Source organism: Cervus elaphus, chromosome 26 (assembly GCF_910594005.1).
Source record: "Cervus elaphus chromosome 26, mCerEla1.1, whole genome shotgun sequence".
Classification (NCBI taxonomy): Eukaryota; Metazoa; Chordata; class Mammalia; order Artiodactyla; family Cervidae; genus Cervus; species Cervus elaphus.
Window position 1 is genome coordinate 23,238,618 of NC_057840.1, and position 6,168 is coordinate 23,244,785.

Sequence of the window (6,168 nt, forward strand, 5' to 3'; positions counted from 1 at the left end):
CAAAGTTCAGAGCTCAGAGTCCTATTTCCCAGCAGATCCCCTGTTTGAACATCAGCAGATCTCCTATTCTCTCTGTGTTCAAGCTTATCCTGCTGTAAAATCAGAAGACTTTGTTACCTCCCAGCACAGGGACATTTTCTAACCTAAGAAAACATGCTGAGCTCCCTAACTGTTTCAAATTCTGGTATGTATCTTTCCAAAACAAATTCTGTAGGATAAGAATAGCTTTATAGTAACCTGTTCTATATGAAAGAGATTTGGAAGGCTGTAGTCTTTTTCCCCCCTTGTAAATATATGCAGAAATAATGGTGTTAATGAAATTAGAAGGCTTATCTAACCAAGTGTGTAACCCAAGATACTCTAGAAACCTCCAGTTTCTCCTTGAGTGCTTGAGATACCTTGGGCTTATCAAATGACAGATGTGCAGTTTGATCCAATCTGATCTCCAGGGAAGGTCTCGGGCTGGGCTAGGTTAGTATCTGCACAAGGGCTAGAAAGTAACTTTCCAATGTCACCTACATGTCTTTTCTGTTGACTGGTGCTGAAAGAATTCAGAATATAATCCTATGGATACCCAGGTGTAGCCTGTAGCAAATTTTAAATGGATGAATACAGAGGTGTTTTGATGTTCTCTCACAGCTTTTTTTCAACTTGATTTAACAATGCAACTGCAAATATTAAGTGTTTACTAGCACCACAAAAGTGAAGTCGCTCAGTTGTGTCCAACTCTGCGACCCTGTGGACTGTAGCCCACCAGGCTCCTCCATCCATGGGATTCTCCAGGCGAGAATACTGGAGTGGGTTGCTATTTCCTTCTCCAGGGGATCTTCCCAACCTAGGGATCGAACCCAGGTCTCCCGCATTCCAGGCAGGCGCTTTAACCTCTGAGCCACCAGGGAAGCCCCCTGGCACATAAACGGTTGTTAAACTCAAGGTTGCTGGGTGACAAAAACCTAAGAAATTTCTTTCCAATGTCCTTTAACTTTCATTTTTTAATCAAAAAAGAACATTGCTAAGCAAAATCAAGTGTAATCCATGCTTCCTTAGGTTCAGACTAATTGTCTCATTATACTAAATTTAAATTGAAAAATAATTTTGGCACTTTTTTTTCTAACAATCCAAAATTTTACTTGAAATTTTCTTTAGTAACCAGAGAATTCAAACACCTAGCTCTTAATATCCTCATTAGAATTTACATATTTGGCAATTACAGGGATCAAAAAGTTTCATTTGTGAGAGGGTAAATTTGTTTTACAATAATCCAGGCCTCCAAAATTTCAAAATGTTTAGAAAATCCATTCCACAAAAATGACCACTTCATTCTATAGCAAGACACATCTGCCTGTATCATCACGTATCAGAATATACTGTCTGCTTGGAAAGAGCTGTCTCCACTTCAAAATCATTTGTAACCCATCTTAGAGCATTTTTTCAATGATGATTATGAAAGCATTAAATTTTTTAAAAAGACAAAGGATCCTACTCCAATTTTACGTGCCTCCATTTACCTTTTGAGAGATTAAATGTACTGAGGAGAATCTGGACTAACTGGAAAGGAATGACTATCAAATCTGGTTGCTCTATAAACCTAAATCATTTATCTTGGAACTCTGATCTAAAGTAAATCCCCCCCCCCCAAAATTGTTGGACATCTTTTGATTACACTCCTTGGCCTGATTTTAATGCTTTCATTCTAACACAGCAACCAAATCTATTGTTATGTTCAAAACCTGTCTAGTTATGTTTTCCAGTTTTCTGTATACCCATTCGCAAGCTAAACCAACACCTATGTCATTAAGGAAATGTCAAACATTCTTGGGAATCTGTTGGAGAACCTTTCAACCTTTCGTTACGCATTCAGTTTCATCTTTGGACATGTGTTGCTATTGCCTAACTGCACCTGTCATGCAGAAAATGCATGTCAGAGGAATACTGGTTTTTTGGTTTTTGTTTTTTTTTTTTTTCTTTTTTTAGAAGTACTCTTTGGTAAAGCTAAAGTAATGACTAATACTCGTGATAGGTTAGTTTTCTTCAATCAGGTAATCAGTTCAGTTCAGTCACTCAGTCCTGTCCAACTCTTTGCGACACCACAGAATGCAGCATGCCAGGCTTCCCTCTCCGTCACCAACTCCCAGAGCTTGCTCAAACTTATGTCCATCGAGTCAGTGATGACACCCAACCCTCTCATCTTCTGTCATCCCCTTCTTCTCCTGCCTTCAATCTTTTCCAGGATCAGGGTCTTTATGCAATGAGTCAGTTCTTCACATCAGGTGGACAAAATATTGGAACTTCAGCTTCAGCCCTTTCAATGAACATTCAAGATTGATTTCCTTTAGGATGGACTGGTTGGATCTCCTTGAAGACTCTCAAGAGTCTTCACCAACACAGTTCAAAAGCATCAATTCTTTGGTGCTCAGCTTTCTTTATGATTCAACTCTCACATCCATACATGACTATTGGAAAAACCATAGCCTTGACTAGATGGACCTTTGTCAGCAAAATAATGTCTCTGCTTTTTAATATGCTGTCTAGGTTGGTCATAGCTTTTCTTCCAAGGAGCAACCATTTAATTTCTTGGCTGCACTCACCATCTGCAGTGATTTTGGAGCCCAAGAAAATAAAGCCTGTCACTGTTTCAATTGTTTCCCCGTCTATTTGCATGAAGTGATGGAACCAGATGCCATCATCTTTGTTTTTTGAATGTTGAGTTTTAAGCCAACTTTTTCACTCTCCTCTTTCACTTTCATTAAGAGCTTCTTCGGGACCTCTTTGCTTTCTGCCATAAGGGTGGTGTCATCTGCATATCTGAGGTTATTGATATTTCTCCCAGCAATCTTAATTCTAGCTTGTGCTTCATCCAGCCCAGCATTTTGCATGATGTACACTGCATAAAAATTAAACAGGGTGACAATATTCAGCCTTGATGTACTCCTTTCCCAATTTGGCACCAGTCCATTGTCCCATGTCTGGGTCTAACTGTTGCTTCTTGACCTGCCTACAGACTTCTCAGGAGGCAGGTCAGGTGGCCTGGTATTCCCATCTCTTGAAGAATTTTTCACAGTTTGTCATGATTCACACAATCAAAGACTTTGGCGTAATCAATGAAGCAGAAGAAGATATTTTTCTGGAACTCTCTTGCTTTTTCTATGTATGATCCAACGAATGTTGGCAATTTGATCTCTGGTTCCTCTGCCTTTTCTAAATCCAGCTTGAATATCTGGAAGTTCTCGATTCACGTACTGTTGAAGCCTGGCTTGGAGAATTTTGAACATTACTTTGCTAGCATGTGAGATGAATCCAATTGTGCAGAGCGTGAACATTCTTTGGCATTGCCCTTCTTTGGGATTGGAATGAAATCTGACCTTTTCCAGTCCTGTGGCCACTGCTGTGTTTTTTAAATTTGCTGGCATATTGAGTGCAGCACTTTCACAGCATCATCTTTTAGGATTTGAAATAGCTCAGCTGGAATTCCAACACCTCCACTAGCTTTGTTCATAGTGATGCTTCCTAAGGCCCACTTGACTTCACATTCCAGGATGTCTGGCTCTAGGTGAGTGATCACACCATAAGGGTTACTGGGTCATGAAGATCTTTTTTGCATAGTTCTTCAGTGTATTCTTGCCACCTCTCAATATCTTCTGCTTCTGTTAGATCTATGCCATTTCCATCCTTTATTTATTGTGCCCATCTTTGCATGAAATATTCCCTTGGTATCTCTAATTTTCTTGAAGAGATCTCTAGTCTTTCCCATTCTATTGTTTTCCTCTATTTCTTTGCATTGGTCACTTAGGAAGGCTTTCATATCTCTCCTTGCTATTCTTTGGAACTCTGCATTCAGATAGGTATATCTTTCCTTTTCTCCTTTGCTTTTTGTTTCTCTTCCTTTCTCAGCTACTTGTAAGGCCTCCTCAGACAATCATTTTGCTTTTTGCATTTCTTTTTCTTGGGGATGGTCTTGAATACTGTCTCCTGTACAATGTCACAAACCTCAGTTCGTAGTTCTTCAGGTACTCTATCAATCTAATCCCTAGAATCTATTTGTCACTTCCACTGTATAATCATAAGGGATTTGATTAAGGTCATACCTGAATGGTCTGGTGGTTTTCCCTACTTTCTTCAATTTAAGTCTGAATTTGGCAATAAGGAGTTCATGATCTGAGCCACAGTCAGCTCCTGGTCTTGTTTTTGCTGACTGTATACAGCTTCTCCATCTTTGGCTGCAAAGAATATAATCAATCTGATTTCGGTGTTGACCATCTGGTGATGTCCATGTGTACAGTCTTCTCTTGTGTTGTTGGAAGAGGGTGTTTGCTATGACCAGTGTGTTCTCTTGGCAAAACTCTATTAGCCTTTGCCCTGCTTCATTCCGTACTCCAAGGCCAAATTTCCCTGTTACTCCAGGTGTTTCTTGACTTCCTACTTTTGCATTCCAGTCCCCAATGATGAAAAGGACATCTTTTTTGGGTGTTAGCTCTAGAAGATCTTGTAGGTCTTCATAGAACCATTCACCTTCAGCTTCTTCGGCATTAGTGGTTGGAACACAGACTTGGACTACCGTGATATTCAACGGTTTGCCTTGGAAATGAACAGAAATCATTCTGTCATTTTTGAGATTGCACCCAAGTACTGCATTTCAGACTCTCTTGTTGACTGTGAGGGCTATTCCATTTCTTCTAAGGGATTCTTGCCCCCAGTAGTAGATATAATGGTCATCTGAATTAAATTCACCCATTCCAGCCCATTTTACTTCACTGATTCCTAAAATGTTGATGTTCAATCTTGCCACCTCCTGTTTGACCACTTTCAATTTGCCTTGATTCATGGACCTAACATTCCAGGTTCCTATGCAATATTGCTCTTTACAGCATCAGACCTTGCTTCCATCACCCGTCACATCCACAACTGGGCACTGTTTTCACTTTGACTCTGTCTCTTCATTCTTTCTGGAGTTATTTCTCTACTTTTCTCCACCTACCGATCTGGGGAGTTCATCTTTCAGTGTCCTGTCTTTTTGCCTTTTCCTACTGTTCATGGGGTTCTCAAGGCAAGAATACTGAAGTGGTTTGCCATTCCCTTCTCCAGTGGACCCCATTTTGTCAGAACTCTCCACCATGGCCCGTCTGTCTTGAGTGGCCCTACATGGTATGACGGATAGCTTCACTGAGTTAGTCAAGGCTGTGGTCCATGTGATCAGATTGTTTAGTTTTCTGTGATTGTGGTCTTCATTCTGTCTGCCCTCTGATGGATAAGGATAAGAGGCTTATGGAAGCTTCCTGAGGGGAGAGACAGACTGTGGGGGAAACTGGGTCTTGTTCTGACAAGCAATCAGGCAATCAGCAGTACAAAAACTCAGGAATTCATTTGCTTTAATGACAAAAGTCAAAGTGAAGGTTAAAAAGGAAGGAAAAGTATATGCTTTCACTTTTTCCTAAGATGACCTATCAGATTATACATCCCTATAGCACAGCAAGTGTTTCAATACTCCTCAGGACTATGAAATAGCACTACACTAAAAAGGGATAATTTAGTTGAATTTTTTTTTTTTTATGATGTGAAGGTAAAATTACTGAAAATTTGTTATTTTGAAATAATTTTTAATTTACAAGAAGGTACAAAGAAATATACAGCGAAGTCCCCATGCACCCCCTCCCAAAATTAACATCTTACATAACTACAGTACAATATCAAAGCCAGGAAATTGGCAGTGGTAGAATCCATACATATCTTACCCATATCTCACCTGTTATATATGGACCCATGTGTATGAGTGTAGTTCTATGTAATTTTACCATGTTACTTTGAAGAACTACCACCTCCATCAATATCACATCACCACAGACTTCATCATGCCACCCCTTTATAGCCACTCCTACCCCACCCTTAGCCCCTGACAACCATCAATCTGTTCTCTCTAAATGATGTTATTTCATGAACACTATACAAATGGAATTGTGCAGAGTATTTCCTCCTGAGATTGCCTTTTTTTCCCTTCACTCAAGCATAATTTCCTTGAGGCTTACTCCTTTGTATCACTGAGTATTATTCCATGGTATAGATGTATCCCAGTTTGTTCATCCACTGAAGGACATTTGAGTATTTTCTAGTTTGGGACTATTACAAATAAAGCCGCTACTAACATTCCTATATGCATTTTAATCTTTCTGGCTT

General features: G+C 39.7%; 1 non-coding gene across 1 annotated transcript; it reads right to left on the minus strand.

The window, feature by feature from the left end:
* Positions 1-827: 827 nt before the first annotated feature.
* On the minus strand, positions 828-899 carry TRNAS-GGA. The gene has a single exon. It is a non-coding gene; the product is annotated as a tRNA-Ser (tRNA).
* Between the last annotated feature and the right edge of the window lie 5,269 nt (positions 900-6,168).